Genomic DNA, 20530 nt, shown 5'->3' on the forward strand with positions numbered 1-20530 from the left:
CCGAAAGTCTCCCAGATCTCGAACGGATGGGACTAAAAATCCCGTCGGATCGCGGCCGCATCTGTTCGTTGATGCGGCCTGTGATCCGACCGCCCGTTGGTGTTCACTAGGATCCGATCGTTGGGCCCTAGGGCCCACGATCGGATCAGCCGATATTGCCCACCTCAAGGTGGGCATATCGGAGGGAGATCCGCTCGTTTGGCGACATCGCCAAACGAGCGGATCTCTCCATGTATGGCCACCTTATGGGTATTGTTATTGGTAACTGTCTTACTTTTCTGCACAATATTCCTTGCTTAAAGGAATCCAGTCTTCAAAAACAATAGGGGTCATTTACAAAAGCTAGCTCAGTTGCGGTGGCGCAAAATTTCCTGCAACCATTTGCACAACTAATTCCCATTTATTAAAGGTACCAGTATGGAACCTGGTATCCAGAATGCTCAGTGCCTGGGTTTTGCTGATAAGGGATTGCTTCATGATTTGGAAGTTCATACCTTAAGTCTGCTAAAAAAACATTTAATTAAATAAACCCAATAGGATTAATTTGCCACCAATAAGGATGAATTATATCTTAGTTTCTATCAAACACAAAGTACTGTTTTATTATTGTACAGAGAAAAATTAAATATTTTTTAAAATGTTTAATTGGAGTCTATGGGAGAAAACTTCCCATAAATCAAAGCTTACTGGATAACGAGGATCCTATATTGTACTTGTGTCACAAGGTGCTCCTTGCACTTCTGCATAGATGCGATTGCTCAGTCCTTCCTGCCTTCTGATTGTGAATACAGCCCAATTGTGCCTACTCATGATGGGGAACCCTGGAGCTATCTCCACCACATACCAGGCAGTAGGGTTCACACAGTAACTTCAATTGCTGTAGTGCAGTTGTGATGAAACAATAAGGCACACACATCATTAACTGAATGCCATTGGTTGCAGGAAAGATTTTCTCAAGAAACTTTAAGAGCTGAATTGCCAGATACACAGTTAGAGACAATAGAATTCTACCTCTATGTGACAATTCAGCAGTAACCCTGATGTTGGGACCCTTCAAATGCGCCCGCTAAAAAATTTCCGTCTTGTCCGATCAATGAGACGACTGATATCCAAGACTTTTGCCAATAGCCCCTCGTCTCCCACCATACCTGCCCCGAATATCATAAGATAATACCTGTGCATGTATGGCCACCTTAAAGGAGAATGAAAACCCTTTACCTAAGTTAAGACCCCAGGAGAAGACTCACTGCCCCTTTCAGAACTGCTCCGTGCGTGATTTCAAATAGAACCCTGTTGGCCTGGGATAAATAAGTCACAGGGCTCACAGAGCTGTATGAAAAGTTATGACAAAGGGGTTGAGATATATTGTCATTTGTCATTAGTGATGGGCGAATTTGCGCAGTTTCGAATAAATTAGCGAATTTCGTGAAACTACGCCAGCTTCCATTTTTTCGACGCTGACGCCCGTTTTTCGACGCCGACTCTCGTTTTTAACGCCGTCGTCCGTTTTTTGGGATGCCGGCGATAATCTATTTTTTGATGCGGCGAATCGCGCAAATTCACTGCGAATTCGCGCCTGGCGAATAAATTCGCCCATCACTATTTGTCATATGATGGGAGCAAACTAGGGTGGGTGTATCGACGTCTCAGACGGGTTCAAACCGTCCTTGCTGCCCCATTCGCGGGTCTCGAGCGGGTTCAGATTAAGCTCTTCTGCTGGCTCTCCCCACAAGCAACCTCACTCTGCCGGCTTCTGACTTCTGGCCTCCGGTTTTATAGCCGCGAGCCTGAATGCCCCTTTTGTGATGTCATTGGTGGAGCGGGTCGCTGCGTCTCTATAAAAGGAAGCCAGAAGCTGGGTGGGGGCAGGTGCCTATTAGGCACAGGTCTAGTTTTTCTCAGCACATCACTAGACAAAACGGCTCAATAAAGCACTCATTCGACCAACAGGCAGCACTGTATTTCACTGGATGGCACCAGACCTCTGCCCGCACTGATGTCCTCCATTGGTTCATGCACAGAAAAAACTGTGATAATGTATATGCTAATGTCAGAAGCAGGTACACCACCTAAACCTCAACTCCAACACCAAATTTGGAGAGTATCTGAGACTGGATGAGGAGAATTTTTTTTATGCACAATTTTTTTTTACCATTTAGATACCCAAGAGTTTCTCTCTGAATCTGCTGTCATAGGCACAGTCCCTCAAGTGCCAAGGCCAAGTGCTAAGTGCCACCTGAACCTAATGTCTTGATAACATTTGCTCCATTAGTACAGGTATAGGATCAGTTATCCGAAAACCCATTATCCAGGAAGCTCTGAATTACTGAAAGGCTGTCTTCCATAGACTCCATTATAAAAATATAATCCTTTATGGGTTGGGAGTCTTTGACCTAACGGCTTGAATACTTTCTCAGCTGGTTACCTGATCTAGGGAAGGGTCTTTAATGAACAAGATGTACAGGTATCCAGAAACCCAAGCTCCAAATTATAGACTTCATTATAATCAAAATAATCCAAATTTTTTAAAATGATTTCCTTTTTCTGTGTAATAATAAAACAGTAACTTGTACTTGATCCCAACTAAGATATAATTAATCCTTATTGGAAGCAAAACCAGCCTATTGGGTTTATTTAATGTTTACATGATATTCTTAAGGTAGACTTAAGGTATGAAGATGCGTTATCCGGAAAGCCCCATGTCTCAATCATTCTGGATAACAGGTCCCATACCTGTACAATAGACGTAGAAGGAAACTATTTCATGATAACAATCTTGCATTTTCCCCCTTGAAATAATAATTCTGCGACATTTATATTAGTCTTTTTATCGTCTGCAAAGCGAGTCCATTGGAAAAACAATAAATCATTACAAAATATACGGTATGTAATGTATCAGCACAAAAGGTGTAACTTGTAATTATTTGTTGTACAGATGCGAGCGACGTTGCTCAGGCTGGATGGTAAATATATCCTGCAAGAAGACTTGCTTATTGATTCAGGGACCTGCAAAATATATTGCAGCAAAGGTTTCAGCGAATGATACAGATATCATTTTGTAACATCTGTAAGCGATATAAGGAATCTGCGTCACTGTCAGGGGCCGCTACACATTTCGCCTGAGAAGGCCTCTAATTAGATCGTATTGATGTGATCTAAATCCTCTCAAAAGCCTTGTGTGGGGACTTTGGGAAACCCCAATTTAATGTGAGAACGAGGAAGGTTTTTTGGTGTGTGTGCTGAGAAACCTCTGCACCCTTCAGTGCTCCACAATATAAATAGGTGCAAGGCTGAGAAACTGAAGTTCGGAACATGTTACAGCAACACTTTCTAGAACTTAAACACATAAATATGGTGGAGGTGTAAAGGAGGTATGAACTCTGCAGAACTCAATATAGAGATTACAGTCTGGGCATATCTGTGTGTACAGGGAGATGACAAACAATGGTAATGTATATTATTATTACCTTTCTTCATTTATATAGTGCAGACATATTCCATAACGCTGTACAGAGATCATACTTCATTCACATCAGTCCCTGCCCCAGGGGAGCTTACACTATACGATCTCTATAAAATTCACTGTGGTCGATTTAATGAGGGAGACAAATAACCTGATTGTAAGTTTTTGGAGAGTGAAAGTATCGTGAGGAAACCAATATAGTCAAGGTGAGATCATCCAAACACCTTGCAGGTAGTGGTCTGGCTGGAATAGAACCCCAGGACTACACTGTTGCATCTACACCTTCCCATTTCTCCACCATGTTGGCCAAGACTTGATCTCAGGTGCCCCGCCATTCAGAACAATCAAGAGATTCGCAATATAGTTTTCAGGCCTAAGGAAAATTCCACCCAACAGTCCATCAGCACCTCAAAGGTACAGTACCTTAGGCAAGATTGCCAGTTTCAGTTGTAGTAATGCGACGTTAAAGCATTCATATTGGTTCTGCTGAACACGGAGAGGCTAGTTTTGCAATTTTTACATTTGAGTTTGTTGGAAATACGATCACTGGAAAAAACTTGATCACTATGGAATTCAATTTTACAAATTTTACAGTTTAAAAAAAACTTGAACTAGTAAATGGTTAATGTGCAAAACGGGGTTGTTTGATTCAGAAACACTACTATAGTTTATATAAATAAGCTGCTGTGTAGCCATGGGGGCAGCCATTCAAGCACAGGATACACAGTAGATAACAGATAAGTACTACTATAGTTTATATAAACAAGCTGCTGTGTAGCCATGGGGGCAGCCATTCAAGCACAGGATACACAGTAGATAACAGATAAGTACTACTATAGTTTATATAAACAAGCTGCTGTGTAGCCATGGGGCAGCCATTCAAGCACAGGATACACAGTAGATAACAGATAAGTACTACTATAGTTTATATAAACAAGCTGCTGTGTAGCCATGGGGGCAGCCATTCAAGCACAGGATACACAGTAGATAACAGATAAGTACTACTATAGTTTATATAAACAAGCTGCTGTGTAGCCATGGGGGCAGTCATTCAAGCACAGGATACACAGTAGATAACAGATAAGTACTACTATAGTTTATATAAACAAGCTGCTGTGTAGCCATGGGGCAGCCATTCAAGCACAGGATACACAGTAGATAACAGATAAGTACTACTATAGTTTATATAAACAAGCTGCTGTGTAGCCATGGGGGCAGTCATTCAAGCACAGGATACACAGTAGATAACAGATAAGTACTACTATAGTTTCTATAAACAAGCTGCTGTGTAGCCATGGGGGCAGCCATTCAAGCACAGGATACACAGTAGATAACAGATAAGTACTACTATAGTTTATATAAACAAGCTGCTGTGTAGCCATGGGGGCAGCCATTCAAGCACAGGATACACAGTAGATAACAGATAAGTACTACTATAGTTTATATAAACAAGCTGCTGTGTAGCCATGGGGGCAGCCATTCAAGCACAGGATACACAGTAGATAACAGATAAGTACTACTATAGTTTATATAAACAAGCTGCTGTGTAGCCATGGGGGCAGTCATTCAAGCACAGGATACACAAGTAGATAACAGATAAGTACTACTATAGTTTATATAAACAAGCTGCTGTGTAGCCATGGGGCAGCCATTCAAGCACAGGATACACAGTAGATAACAGATAAGTACTACTATAGTTTATATAAACAAGCTGCTGTGTAGCCATGGGGGCAGCCATTCAAGCACAGGATACACAGTAGATAACAGATAAGTACTACTATAGTTTATATAAACAAGCTGCTGTGTAGCCATGGGGGCAGCCATTCAAGCACAGGATACACAGTAGATAACAGATAAGTACTACTATAGTTTATATAAACAAGCTGCTGTGTAGCCACGGGGGCAGCCATTCAAGCACAGGATACACAGTAGATAACAGATAAGTACTACTATAGTTTATATAAACAAGCTGCTGTGTAGCCATGGGGGCAGTCATTCAAGCACAGGATACACAGTAGATAACAGATAAGTACTACTATAGTTTATATAAACAAGCTGCTGTGTAGCCATGGGGGCAGCCATTCAAGCACAGGATACACAGTAGATAAAAGATAATTACTACTATAGTTTATAGAAAAAAGCTGCTGTGTAGCCATGGGGGCAGCCATTCAAGCACAGGATACACAGTAGATAACAGATAATTACTACTATAGTTTATAGAAAAAAGCTGCTGTGTAGCCATGGGGGCAGCCATTCAAGCACAGGATACACAGTAGATAACAGATAAGTACTACTATAGTTTGTATAAACAAGCTGTTGTATAGCCACCAAGTCCACCAATTGACTCCAAATTGGTTATAGGAGGTCCCCCATAGGCTAAAACAGCAATTCACAGGTTTTAGATGACAGTACATGATAAATTTTGATATTCGAATTTTGAAATTTTTATCAAATTCAATCTAATTTGGACTATTGCCTAGTCGAAGTACAAAAAAATAGCTCGAAATTCGAATTTTTTCATTCGAAAATTCATCTCGACCTTTGATAAATCTGCCCCTAACTGATAATCTTTTGAATGTTTTTATTTCCTTTCTGAAAAAATATGTCATCCCTGTTTTGCTTTATTCAATGGATTCTAAATATACAGTACTCAAAGTACCCACAGTGTCCACAAGAAAAAGCAGGGCCAGTTGCCCTTTAAATTTGAGTTGGTGGCGCTTTTAAATTTAAATTTTTTCACCAAAAAAAAAAAAAAGTAAATACTAATTTATCATTCGATCCTTAGTAAATCTGCCCCTAAACGGTTAGACTTTAACTTCTGCAGTGAACTGCTCTGTCAGAAGATGGTGCCATTTCAAAGAGTTGCAGAATAGAGTAAAAAAGTGCAGCTCACCATTTGAAGATGTTAATACAGTAATAGCAATGAGCGAAATATTTTGCAAAGTTTTGCTGTGAAAACGATACCTATAGACTCCAATGGGAGAAAAAAAAAAAAGAGCTTGAATTTGATTTGAATTTTTGGGTCGGGACTATTCGATCGAATTTTAGACGTTCACATTTTTTTGGAAATTATATACCATTCTAATTTTGAATAAAATGTAATTTATTAGGGGCTGATTCATTATGGGTCGAATATCGAGGGTTAATTAACCCTCGATATTCGACTAGGAATTGAAATCCTTCGACTTCGAATATCGAAGTCGAAGGATTTAGCGCAAATTCTGCGATCGTACGATCGAAGGATTATTCCTTCCATCGAACGATTAAATCCTTCAAATCGAACGATTCGAAGGATTTTAATCCAACGATCGAAGGAATATCCTTCGATCAAAAAAACTTAGCCAAGCCTATGGGGACCTTACTCATAGGCTAACATTGGGTTCGGTAGCTTTTATCTGCCGAACTAGGGGGTCGAAGTTTTTTTTAAAGAGACAGTACTTCGACTATCGAATGGTCGAATAGTCGAACGATTTTTACTTCGAATCCTTCGATTCGAAGTCGTAGTCGAAGGTCGAAGTAGCCCATTCGATGGTCGAAGTAGCCCAAAAAATACTTCGAAATTCGAAGTTTTTTTTACTTCGAATCCTTCACTCGAATTTAGTGAATCGGCCCCTTAGTGTTTTAAAAAATTCACATTATTCTAAAATTCAACTTTTGATAAATAATTCACTTAGGGGAAGATTTATCAAAGGTCGAGGTGAATTTTCGAATGAAAAAAATTTGAATTTCGAGCTATATCTAAATTTATCATGTACTGTCTCTTTAAAAATTCAAATTCGAATCGTACGAATCGAAGTAATAGCGCATTCGATCGAATTCGAATCGAAGTTTTTCCCCAAAAAACTTTAATTTTTCAAAGTCCACCAATTGACTCCAAATAGGTTCTAGGAGGTCCCCCATAGGCTTAAACAGCAATTCGGCAGGTTTTAGATGGCAAATGGTTGAAGTCGACTTTTTAAAGAGACAGTACATGATAAATTTCGATATTCAAATTTTTTCAAATTCAAACTGAATTTGAACTAATCCTTAGTCGAAGTACACAAAAAATAGCTCAAATTCGATTTTTTTTTTTTCATTCGAAAATACACCTTGGCCATTGATAGATCTGCCCCCTAAATAAACTCATAATTTGAGTTAAAAAATTCTTATTTTCAACTCAACCCTTGATAAATCTGCCCCCTAAAGTGAGTTGTTGTTTCGCGAAAAAATTTGCAAAACGGTGAAATTTTTTTTTGACTCCACCATCCGTTTTTGACGCCGGACATTTCGCGAATTTATTCGGTGGCGGCAAATCACGCAAATTCGCGCCTGCCGAATAAATTCAGCCAATCTAGGAGAACCAGCCCAACCCTGCATCTTACAGGTGTTCAGCTGAGGTTAGGGCTCTGTGCAGGCCAATCAAGTTCTGCTGTTTATTCGAAAAGTCAAAAATTCCTGCTCACGAGGGGGGCTGTTCAGTGAGTTAGCATAACGCAAGAAAAACAGAAATAGAAGTAATGGCTTCGGACATATCGCTCCTCAGAAGATCAGGAAACTCAAGCCTTCAATAACATGAAAAACACCGGGAATTTTCTCTTGAGAATGTGTCGCTGGGTTCCAATTAGCCGGAAGCAATCCAAGTACCATCAGAGGAAGAAAAAGAACCCCAAACGGGCTCCAGCTGACTGAAGGACGTAAATGTATGGAAACAAAGAAAGGGGCGAGCCTTGAATTGTTCTAATGAAAATCTTGGGAAGCCGCAGAAATTGTTATACTTTACATCACACATTATCAAATATAAACTAAACATTCTGAGGGAAAACCACAATACGAGGGGCTTGTTTACACCGTAGGAGGAAAAAGCTAAAATTCCAGCCATTAGGATACTCCGCTACATTCCTTTGCTTAAATGTAAGAAGTACGTAGAGCGAGGCACTTTACATATCAAAGTCAGGGTGCAAAGTCAGACCACTTTCTCTTGGGACTTAATAGCAACAAGCGCTGGAGATATACAGAACATATAGGAAATGTGCCGTGGTAATTATACGCATTTGGTTTCCCTGCAAAGCTGACCACTTGTTAGGCTGAATATATTAATGTTTAAGCTTCGGTTGTGTGCCCAAACCAGGGGGCAAGATCATTAGTAGTGATGGGCGAATTTACCCCGTTTCGCTTCGCCAGAAAATTTGCAAAACGGCGAAAAATTTGTGAAACTTGAAAATTTGATGCCGTGTTAAAATCAGTAGGCATCCAGACAGTGTTGTTGATCGGTGATTTTGACGCAAAGGACTTTTTGGATGCATGTGGCAAAACGCGCAAATTCGGAACGAATTCGGCACAGGCGAATTTATTTGCCCATTACTAATCATTAGGGCAGTACAGATGGATGTATATATTATAACACCTGCCCAGCTGGCTGTGCCACATGAAATCTGTAGCACCATCAGAGGGGAAGAATAAAGCAAAGGTTCAGATACGGCAGAGTATTGGACAAGGAGTTGCGAAAGGTACTGAATTAATTACAGGTCAGTGGTGTAATGTCCACCTTTTGGCTATTCCATAATGATGTCACTTCTGCGTGTCACACAGGCAGTGGATAATTGTAAAAAGGCTGCAGGAGGGGACAAGTGGGTAAATATTCAGGTTACGGTTGGGCGCAGGTCTGAATGAGACCGGCAGAAGTTTTTACCTTGAAGCCATTTTCCCTAGTGTTAACCACTATATTGACATTAATATATTTTAATCCTTTCAACTTGCCAGGCTAAATGAGGTCCAAGACTTTTAGTAAGTGTTGAATTTTTCCCAAATAGTTTCCACGCTTCACTTAGGAATTTGCTGTCCATGGTTCCAGCAGTCATAGGAAAAGCACAACGCCCCACTAAACTCACTTTGTGCTGCACATTTTTGAAGGGTTTTTTCTTTTTAATTTTTGGGTGCTCCGACCTTCGTGTGATTATTAATTATTAATCAAATAAAGGGTAAAATTGATGTCGAATCTTTCTCCTGAAATATGAACCAAACAGGAGTAAAATCTCTGTATTGTCCAGAAATATTACAGGGGTTCTCCAGAGCGAAAAGTCACCTGGTGATAAAGGGCAAATAAACGCGACGGTCCCGTTCGCTAGCAAATTGGTGATGTCCCTGCGAATGGCAACACTGGCAAAAGTCGCTAGCGTTAGCCACTTCGCCCTTTAGTAAATCTGCCCCTTGGACCTGTGGGAGCACTTGCTGGTCAGGCCACTGTCATTTAAAAATGATGATTTCCACATTTCTGAACTTTAAAGGAGAATTCAACCCGTAGTTTAAAAAAACCTCTTCCCCCTCGGGGGTTCACGGCAGCCATCTTCTTTATTCAGTCTTTTTCGGAGGTTTCGTGCATGCGCAGTTGGAGTAAATTTCCGAACGCATGCGTCGAAAATTCCGTCAACACACGAAGATTACCAGAGAAGAAGAAGAAGGCTTCCGTGAACTCCAAACCACAATCTGCACGGAGCGGTGAGTATAAAATTAGGGGCATTTGCCAGGGGGGGGCAGGTAGGCTGGGGGGAGGAAGGAGGGGGGTCTACCCAGGGTAGGGGGGAGGGTTTTTTTAAACTACGGGTTGAATTCTCCTTTAATCATCTCATCCAAAAATGCATCTACTGGTCTAGGCAACAGTTATTGAGTTCAATGAGGAACAATTCTGGGCTTTTTGTTGCCAGTCTGCAAACAATTAAACACTTGCGAAGCAAACTTGGTTGTGTGGAGGGCATCTTCAAACAGGAATCGGAGAAGCAAAACTTGTTAAAATGAAGAATCTTTATTATTCCATGTTAAAACACACACCATGCGAGCAGGCAGGGGAACAGCTTAACGCGTTTCGTGACCTACAGTCACTTCATCAGAAGCTATTGCGCCCCCTGTGGTTGTCTTGCATATAAAACCACTACAATTAAAAATGCAAATTAAATTAAGACCATAGGTCACTTCGCATACATCAATGAGTAAATCTACATTGAATACATTCAATTTGTATTAAAAAGATACTCATAATAATAATAATGATATAGTAATGTAAATAATATAGCAGCTAGGCAAGGTAAGATATGTCCGAATCACCAAAAGGAGAGAAAAAGAGAGAAAGATCAAAAAATTAACAAAATCAAAAAAAATCACAAAAAATCCAAAAAAACAAACAAAAAAAAACACACCCTATGCCATCAGTCTACAAGAACTTGTTAATCAAGCAACAAACTATGATAAACTGACAGCAACATGTTTCCAAATAGAAGTAAAAAGAATGACCTTACTAATGGGACATTCCTGGGTTACTCGATTGGTGATCAATAGTACATTAAAGGCAACCACTAAGGAATTATAGAAGAAGAGGGGACCATTGGTAATTACAGGCTCCTCCTGGCAACTTGGTTCCTGAGAATGAGCATTTGACTGACTAGTGGGCTGTTTCTGTTTACTTGAAATTGGTATCTTTTGCAACTTATTTGTAGGGGCACATTTATTATTGGTCGAATATCGAGGGTTAATTAACCCTCGATATTCGACCCTTGAAGTTAAATCCTTTGACTTCGAATATCGAAGTCGAAGGATTAAACGCAATTCCTTCGATCGAACGATCGAAGGTAAAAACTATAGAATTATTCGAATGATTTTAATCCATCGATCAAACGATTTTCCTTCGATCCCAAATTGCCTAGAAAGCCTATGTGGACCTTCCCCATAGGCTAACATTGGTGCTCGGTAGGTTTTGGTGGCGAAGTAGGTGGTCAAAGTTTTTTTTTAAAGAGACAGTACTTTGACTATCAAATGGTCGAATAGTCGAACGATTTTTAGTTAGAATCGTTCAATTCGAAGTCGAAGGTCGAAGTAGCCAATTCAATGGTCGAAGTAGCCAAAAAAATACTTCGAAATTCGAAGTAATTTGTTATTCTATTTCTTCACTCAAGCTAATTAAATGTGCCCCTTAATGTTTTTTTTTTAGGTCAAAGATTGCATATTTTATACACATCCAAAATTTAGCAAGTTTACAAAATGGATTCTAACAGCTTTTAACATTTCATGTAAAGTTAATACTTAATATCCTCTGTTTAATATTCTGTTAAAATATTCTATAGACTGAATTCTTTTGCTATAAGAATAAGCAAATTCAGCATGCTTCAAAATTCAAAAAGTTCCTGGAAGAATTGTATCTTTCTGCATAAACTGACAGTTTCAATGGTGTCTTGAAGCAAAACCCTTGCAAAATACACACTCTCATGTGCTCCTTCAGTTACTGAGCAGTTGTAAAGATTTACTGCTCGAATTTTCTAAGATGTTTTTTAATTTGCAAAGTGTGATTTTGTGCGTCCAGTAACATCAAGCAGGTCCAAAACAAAATTCAGCAAGTTGGGGGGGGGGGTCCAGCTGTGTAACTGTCAGAAACAATATTTTTTGTTCATTCACTTGAAAAAGATAATTAACATAAATCTAGAAATATATATCAATAATACTCTTAGCCAAATAATACAGATACAGGAACAGATTCACTTCTAAAATTAGGGCCAAATTTATTATAACAGTATAACAGTTAATTATAACAGTTTCCTTTAGTGTCTTAAATTTAAAAAAATTGGAAACTGTAAAAAGTAGCATTTATGTACTAACAGCAAATTGATGGGGAAAGGTGCAAATATTTACAGACAATGCAGCTTTCTCCTATTTGCACTTATTTTTACTTTATTAGGAAATAATGACCAAACGCCTCTTGTGAATCATAAACGAAGGTATCTGCCAATAACTTGGAGCTAGAGAAGGTTATAATGAAAGAAGAAGAGCCACAAATATCTCAAAAATAAATGTATCATCTCAGGGTTTGTCTTTTGTCAATATCTTTGACATCATAATTAGTGAAAATAATTAGTGTTGGGCGAATAAATTCACCAGGCGCGAATTTGTGACGAATTTCCACGTTTTGGCGCTGGTGAATAAATTTGCGAAACTGCAGAGAAAATTTGTAGGTGAAAAATTCGACGTGTGAAAAAAATTTGGGCGGATGTCAGAATAGTCATTCGCATAAAAATTGATGGGCGTCAAAATTATTTGGACGCACATTGACTTTAATACATTTGGACAAAATAGGCACGCATATAAAAATTGTCGCTGTCACATTCGGCACCCTATATCCAGAACCCAAGCTAAGCTCCCTGGTCTCGGCTCTCGCCTTTAACCACTGCCTTTCACCTCTGGAGGAGCCTTCGACTAATTGGATGCCACTATTGAGGTTATGTAATTAAAGGCACTAAGTTTGCCCAGGGGCAGTAACCTATAGCAACCAATCAGCAGGTAGAATTTCCTGGTCACATGTTTAAAAGCAAACATATTATTGGTTGCTACTGGTTACTGTTGCTGGGCAAACTTAGTGCCTTGTATTACATGTGGGGGTAGGTCTTATTTGTGAGAGGAGCAAAGCTAATGGACGAGCAAAGGGGCACTATCGTCTCACCAGGATACTGAAAGGAAGAACACCACCAGGAACAGGCAGGCTGGGCCAGCACAAGCAGAGAATCGTCAGAAGGGCCAGATTCAGGGTTAGAGAGCGTAGAATAGTCAGTGTACAGGCAAAAGGTCGGATTAGAGAAGTCAGCGTAGTCACAAACAGGCAGGATCAGGATTGGAGAAGTCAGAGTAATCAGGCAGGCAAAGGTCAGGATTGGAGGCAAAGCAAGGGTCAATACACAGTAGATCACATAGAAAACACAATGGCAAGGCACGTAGGAACTTTTCTAAATAGAACCTAACAACGGGCAATTTGAAATTTGCAAAAGCCCCCTTAAATACTATTTGAATTTCGCGCCATTGTGCGTGACATCATCACGCAGGTGCATAAATCAAGAAGCGCGCCATAAGGGAACAGGTCACTGAAGAGAAAGGAGCTGCGCAGTGGGCGTCCACAATGAAGGAGCGGCGGTAGACCCCGCTGCCCACAAGACCACCAGGGTAAGGTTTCCTAACAGTCGCTCATTGACTTCAATGCATTTCGCTAATTTTTCGTTATTTCGCGGGACACATTCGCCCATCACTAAAAATAATCTTTCAACTAATCATGGTCGATAATTAGTCGGCCCACACTAACATGTCTCAGTTGTATAGGTGATTCATCCATTTCAATTCAGGATTTTGGCATTAGGGCTAATCTCTTTAGGTTGCCACCAAAACCAAATTTACTTTTAATTATTCATAATTACTGTACCTTCTGTTTCTTTCTGTTTTTAAGCTCTGGTTTCATTGGTGCTATATAAATACATATGATAAAAATGTGATTTTACTTAGGTGGCCTAATATGGAAATATATAGCTACAACTTTTTGTTTTGAACTGAAGGATAGTGGGCAGCTCCATGTTGTAGCTGTCCTCCTTCCCAACATCCATCAGGTGATTCCTGGAGAGCAAAATAAACAAATCTATTGCTTGGGGACTATGTTACCTTGGTCAAGAAAGGTGAAAGTAAAGATCTTCAGGGCTGGTTCGGAAAATGGACAGATTAGGGTTGGCCACCAGATCTATAGTTTTTTATTACTAATAATAAACTGTTTATAAGAAATAAATGCCCATTGGTGTATTTTATAATTTTATGTGGAATTTATTTTGCAATAATTGTGCCATCATCTCATGAAGTCCCCTATCTTTCAACACCATTAACTGCCATATCTTATCTTATCTACAGTTTAGCATTTATTCTGGCTTCTAGCTTTCCCTTGCAGTTGATCCAATGTTTTTCTTCCAAAGTTCATAGAGAAGAGTTTATCAGCCATTACCTGCCAAACTACATTTTAGCACCTTGAGATGTTTTTAACACCTTGGACCCAAATGGTTTCAAATGATTTTCTTCACCTAAGCAAAGTTGCTTTTGGGAACCCTAATGAGCCTTGAGCAGTTGGCTTATCCATCAATCAAGCACTTCTCACTCCATGTTCAATGGCAAGATTGTTTATGGAAGTTTTTATTAGTCCCTTGCACAGTATTGTAATGCTGGTATGCCGCATGAATATATCCAAGTTACTGTGTCGTAAGGAGATTGGTGTAGCCTAGAGCAAGTAATGATGTGACCGGTTTTATAAAAATGTGATTTATTAACCCTCTTTTTTTCTGCTGTTTATGTAACAAAGCACTTACATCAACTATAAATCAAGTGGTACCTTTTGAAAAGTAATCCTTTAATGTGCCACATGTTTATCCAAATGACTCAATAATGACAAATACTTCTTTTTAGTTATATAAAGGCAATGTAAAGGTTTAAAGTTGGTTGCTCCTAAATCTTTTTAGATATATAAAATCTATTATTTAGAAACCCATTACCTTGAAAGCTCCCAAATATGGAATGGCCACTTGCTATAGTGTCATACTTAACTGAAAATATATTCTAATTTACAAGTGGTTAACATTTAGGGGCAGATTTATCCAGGGTCAAATTTCGAGGTGATGGGAGTTTTTCCCATCAACTCGAAATTCAAATAAAAAAAAGAGCAACGGAAATTTGTTATAAAAAGTAGATTTTTTCAAATTCGAGTGAATAGGCTGTATTAGATCGTTGAATAGAATTCGGATCGTACCAAATAAAAGTTTATTCCTAAACCAAGAAACATTTTATTTAAGATGCAGTATTATATAGGCAGCCATCTCATCATTGATCCTGTGCTTTCAGAAAACACTTCACAATGTAAAGTGAAGTGCTTTTAGATAAGCTATCTGCTTCTCCTACTTAACGTAACTGGACCACAGTGGGACTTGTTTTTTTAATATTGGGTATTGTATACCTAGCAGCAGCAGAAAAGAGTGACTGAAGCTTATCAGAGCACAAGTCACATGACTGAGGGCACCTGGAAAACTGACAACATGTTTAGCCCCATGTCACAGTTCAAAATTAAATATTTTGAAAAACGGATTTCAATACAGAATTCTGCTGGACCAGTTCTATTAACTGATGAGTTGATATGTTTTCCTGTGATAGAATCCCTTTAAAGATGTTAAAACTACAGTTGCAACACCAACATTTTTAATATGCCACATGCTTAATGGGGGAGTAGGGCACATTAAACATCAACTAGAGAGTCATGACAGCTAGGCCTGTGACCACTGAATGTTTATGTAATAAATGGGACTCTTTGTTCAGCATCACACAAGATATTTTACCAGCACTGCTATCAGACCAAAGCAGTAGGAATGCCAATCACCAAGTCATTATTTTCATAGTTCTCTTTGGAAATATGGTCTGAAATACACATAATGGTTATAGGTGGAGAAGATTTCTGATTGATGGCAGTGGCAGTCAAAGTGCCCTCATGTGATATGAGTCAAAAGGCAAATACTTGTTTATCCATCACACAACACTGATATGGCTAAGACAAGCCTTGTTATCTTATTTGAAGCATTCTTATTAAATTGAGAAAACATTACAAAAAAAAATAGGAAGGTATAATATAGAGTTAAAGGAAGCATAAAGGGTCTAGGCATAAAACACATAATATAATTATGTATCCATGATACAAAGATTTACATCTGACTTACAGTATATACAGTTAGGCCCATAAATCTTTGGACAGAGAAATTTTTTTTCTAATTTTGGTTCTGTACATGACCACAATGAATTTTAAATGAAACAACTCAGATGCAGTTGAACTGCAGACTTTCAGCTTTAATTCAGTGGGTTGAACAAAAAGATTGCATAAAAATGTGAGGAACTAAAGCCTTTTTTTATATACTTTTTTTTAAATGTTTTTATTTATGAAAATTTTCAAAAATTCAACTTTCATAGAAAATGACATTGCTTGACTTATTGCATTGTTGATAGTTATACAATATTTTGAGAATAATAAACAGTTACACAGTTCAACCATACTTGAGTAATTGATTTGCACTTGATTACACAGTATTTTCAACATAGGTATGACCCAATAGAGAGTCATCAATAATTAACGGCACTGGGTATTCATTTGAGGTTACCTGTTAGCTTTGGAGACAGTTCCATGTGGAATCCAAACAGTTTGTAACAGGATGGCAGTTAGGTTCAACATTGTTAGTTATTTAAACTTGGATTAAACATCAAAAATGTGCATACAATTATTAACGCTAGGTATCCTAGGAAAACAGAGAAGGAAAAACCTATAGAGAAGAGTAAATATAAAGGGAAAAATTAAATAAAACCTAAAGGGACAAAGAACAGCAATTAACTTCACCTTCTATGTCTCGTTAATGGTAGATGTAGAATTATATATGCAATATTTCCAATTTTATCGAACAGGCTTTATAAAGATGTTATTCTAAGAGGGAGGGAGCCGCTAAACCTATACCAAATCCAAGGCTGCCAAATCTTCATTACTTTTGGAAGATTTTCAGAGGCTATGCCGGAAAGTCTCTCATTAATGAAGATCCAGTCCAGTTTGTTTTTAAACATTGCAAAATTGATGTTAGGAGATTTCCACGATTTAGCAATGGTTTGCCTAGTGGCTAGGAAAAAATGGTTCAATAACTTTAGCTTCATTTTAGGAACTCTATTAGGGGGAACTCCCAAGAGGGCTTCAGATGGGGTCTTTACTAGTTTAAGTTGCAAAATAGAGAAAATCATATTGTACACCCGAGTCCAAAATCTTGTCACTCTTGGGCATCTTGTCACTCATGTGTGCCATGATACCTGAGGATGAGCAACCCCGGAAGCAGTTATCTTGTGGAACATGATGTATCCTAGCTAATCTCACAGGCGTCAGGTTCCATCTGAAGAGGACTTTATACCTTGCTTCAGAGATAATGGTGTTCATTGAGCTATGTTTTAAGTTGTCCCATGCCTTTACCCAGTCTTCCTCTGTAAAGAGATCCCCAAATCTTTTTGCCAAGCTTTGAAATAGTTAAGATCCGTGAGATTAGCTGGAGAGATCATATTACAATATAGTAAAGAGACGGCTTTTGGGGTGGCAGAATTGTTCGTACACCATCTCTCAAAGTAAGTTTTAGTAGGGGCTTTGGGGTTCCTCATAGACCAACATTGCTTAACCCAGTGTAGGAGTTGAGTGGCCATAAAGATTTCAGAGTCAGGGATGTCGAAATTCTCTTTCAGATAAGACATTGAGAGGGGGCCTCTTACTGTGAGAAGATTACATACTCTGGATAACTGATTTGCAGATCACCAGCTGAAAGAAAGGGCCAGTAACCCAGGGAGGAAAGATGGGTTTCGAGTAATTGGAGAAACCGGATTATGAAGGGAGACCAGTTTATATAATGTGGCATTCTGGTCCCATAACCCTAGAGTATGCTGTAAGCAAGGGCTTGATATGAGTGGGCGATTGGTTGGAGGCATCCAGATCAGTGCTTCAGCTGAGTAAGGAAGTGCTAGTGTATTCTCTAGTTTGACCCAAAGGGGCGGCAAGTGTTGCAAATGCAGTAAGGGGATTTGAGCTAGCTGGGAAGCTAGATAATATTTTCTCAGATTAGGAAGGCCTAGTCCACCCTCCTGGGGTCTCCTTTCTAATGTTTTCATGTTTACCCTTGGGGGGTTTAGCATTCCAGATAAACGATATGATGTCTAAAGCCTTTTTTTAACACACACTCCAACTCATACAAACCACCAACTACCTTTTGGAACAATTTCCTGTGGAACCACCGAAAGCTTTTGGTGCTTCATGCTGATAATAGTCTAAGTAACCATACCCTCAGTCTCCACTTCTAATCTTGTTAAGGCCAGGTGCTAACAATCTTACCATCAAGACCCTATATAAGCAAGTGCCTGCATCCTACCTTTTGCTGGATCATTGACTCATGTCTGTGTTCTAGCCCCCTTGTGCCCGAGTTCTTGATTTGCCTTATTCCTTGTTACGGATTTGCCTCCTTGTTCCTCTGTCCTGTAAGTCCCTTGTTCCTGCTACCCAGCCTTTATTCTGATCTCCTGGTTTTGACCCCTGGCCTGTTCCACAGACTTCTATTGCTTGCCGCCAACCAAAGACCTCTTGTCTGTTTACATGGACTTTCTTCAGCTTGCAGCCTGCCCCCAACTTCTGGCTTGTTTTACGGACTTATCTTCAGGTTATATTTTCTCATCTTTGTCATCTGTTTAAGTTCCTTATTAAATCAAGTTCTTTGTGCATTGCATATTTCTGGTTCTTCTAAACACCTAACATAAGGACATCATGTTACCAATCACTTAGGCTCCTACCTGCCAGCCACTCACCTGTAGCCCTGCCTGACAAGAAAGCATCCACCTTCAGTTGCAATGACTGCACATAAATGGTTCTCGTAGCTGTTGACCAGGGTCTCCCATCAATCAGGAGGAATTTTGCACCACTTCTCTACCCAAAACTGCTTTTTTTCCTAGAAATACTTGAAGGTTTTTGAACAAGACAAACTCTTTTCAGGTCATAACTTTATGTTTTTTCAGTGACTCTATTCATTATTCATTATATTTGGGATTGCAAGGCTGTCCAACGCAGCTGAGCTTCAGTTTCAGGTTGTGGATTTGTGACTTGACATTATCCTACAAAATACATTCTACAGACAAAATACATTCTACAGACAAAATACATTCTACAGACAAAATACAGTTCTACAGACTTTCCATGTATTATTCACAAGCCTTTTCCCTTTATGAGCAGCAAATTAATTCCACCATGGGGGGTTTTCAACCCTGCAGTTTGGTAATCAAGGTAAATGTCACACAGATAAGCGAATGACAAATCTTCCTTCTAACAGAATCTTTCGTCGAGGTTTCAAATGGTAACAGGTGTCTTCATGACATCACTAAATTTATTAAAAAAAGCTTTATCCTAGCTTAAAAGTCATGCTGATCACATCATCAGTTGTAATTATAAAAGGGTTGTCATGTCTTCAGCCCACATATTGGAAGAGAATATTCAGGCATCCCACCGTACAATCACTAAAAATTGTTATTTTAACCCTAGATTCACTCCATGAGAGCAACTGTATTAAAGGGTTTCATATGGGGCCTATCAATTAATTTAGCTCGCTCAGAGGAACACTGCCATTTTTAAGGATCAGGGATGTATTAGTAAAGGAAATCTCATAAATCTAGATTTTTTTGTAGGAAAAAAAAGAATAAGGTTCAGGGTGAAAGAACAGTCTTCACATTTATTTGTTCCTCCATTTATTTGTGATTTTTGGCAGTAGGTTTCGTCTGATTTACCCCAAATAGTCAATAGCACACATTACAGCACAAGTACCATCTGCTAAGTAAGGGGCACTATGGAGGGAGAGCAAATTTACTTAACATCTGCTCAAAGCTAGTATTAAAGAAGGGTCTTTTAACTTGGGGGTGCCAGAAGTCAGGCACCCCCAAGTGATCGCATGTACTTACCTGAAAGAAGAAGCTGGAAGACGATCATTCCGTGGTGCTGGAAGAATCCCGGGCCGGTGCAGTTTTCTCCTAATACAAACCACAGAGCGGTAATTTTCTGGCTTCTTCTTTCATCAAATTTCCCGGGGCAGACACATGCGCAGTAGTAGTTTGGCTTTACGCTAATCCGCATGCACAGCTGCCAAGAAAAAAGAAGAAGCCAGAAGATGATCATTCCGTGGTGCTCGCTGGAAGAATCCTGGGCCAGTGCAGTTTTCTCCTAATAGGCGCACCAGTCCGGGATTTAAGGTATGTACATGTGATCACTTGGGGGTTCCTAACTTTTGGCACCCCCAAATTAAAAGACTTTTCCTTCTCCTTCAAAGTACAAGGAAAGGGATGTATATCACAGGGCCCTGTAGATGCCTTCTTGAACAACACCTACCATGCCTTTCCAATACAACCCTACTCAGGGTTGGATTGGGGGGACCAGGGCCCACCGGGACTAATGTCCAGGGCCCCCTCCGACCCTCGCCCCCCTACTATGATGCGCTGAGTGCTCGCGCCTGCATGAAGGTGCCGCAGTGCTCCTAAATCAATAGGTGCCACGTGCATGCGCAGATGGTGCTGCGCGGCACCTGAAAAAACTTTTTTTCCCCCGAATCTGATTGGGAGATGGAACTGGCCCAGCGGGGGCCCATTAAGGGTCGGGGCCCAGCGGGGGCCCATTAAGGGTCGGGGCCCACCGGGTCCCGCCGGGCCAGTCCAACACTAACCCTA

At 39.7% G+C, this 20530-nt stretch overlaps 1 pseudogene; it reads right to left on the minus strand.

The window, feature by feature from the left end:
- LOC121394131 overlaps window positions 1-19799 on the minus strand; it is an 88705-nt pseudogene extending 68906 nt beyond the window's left edge.
- Window positions 19800-20530: the final 731 nt, after the last annotated feature.

This window comes from Xenopus laevis, chromosome 5S, assembly GCF_017654675.1.
Source record: "Xenopus laevis strain J_2021 chromosome 5S, Xenopus_laevis_v10.1, whole genome shotgun sequence".
NCBI classification, from domain to species: domain Eukaryota; kingdom Metazoa; phylum Chordata; class Amphibia; order Anura; family Pipidae; genus Xenopus; species Xenopus laevis.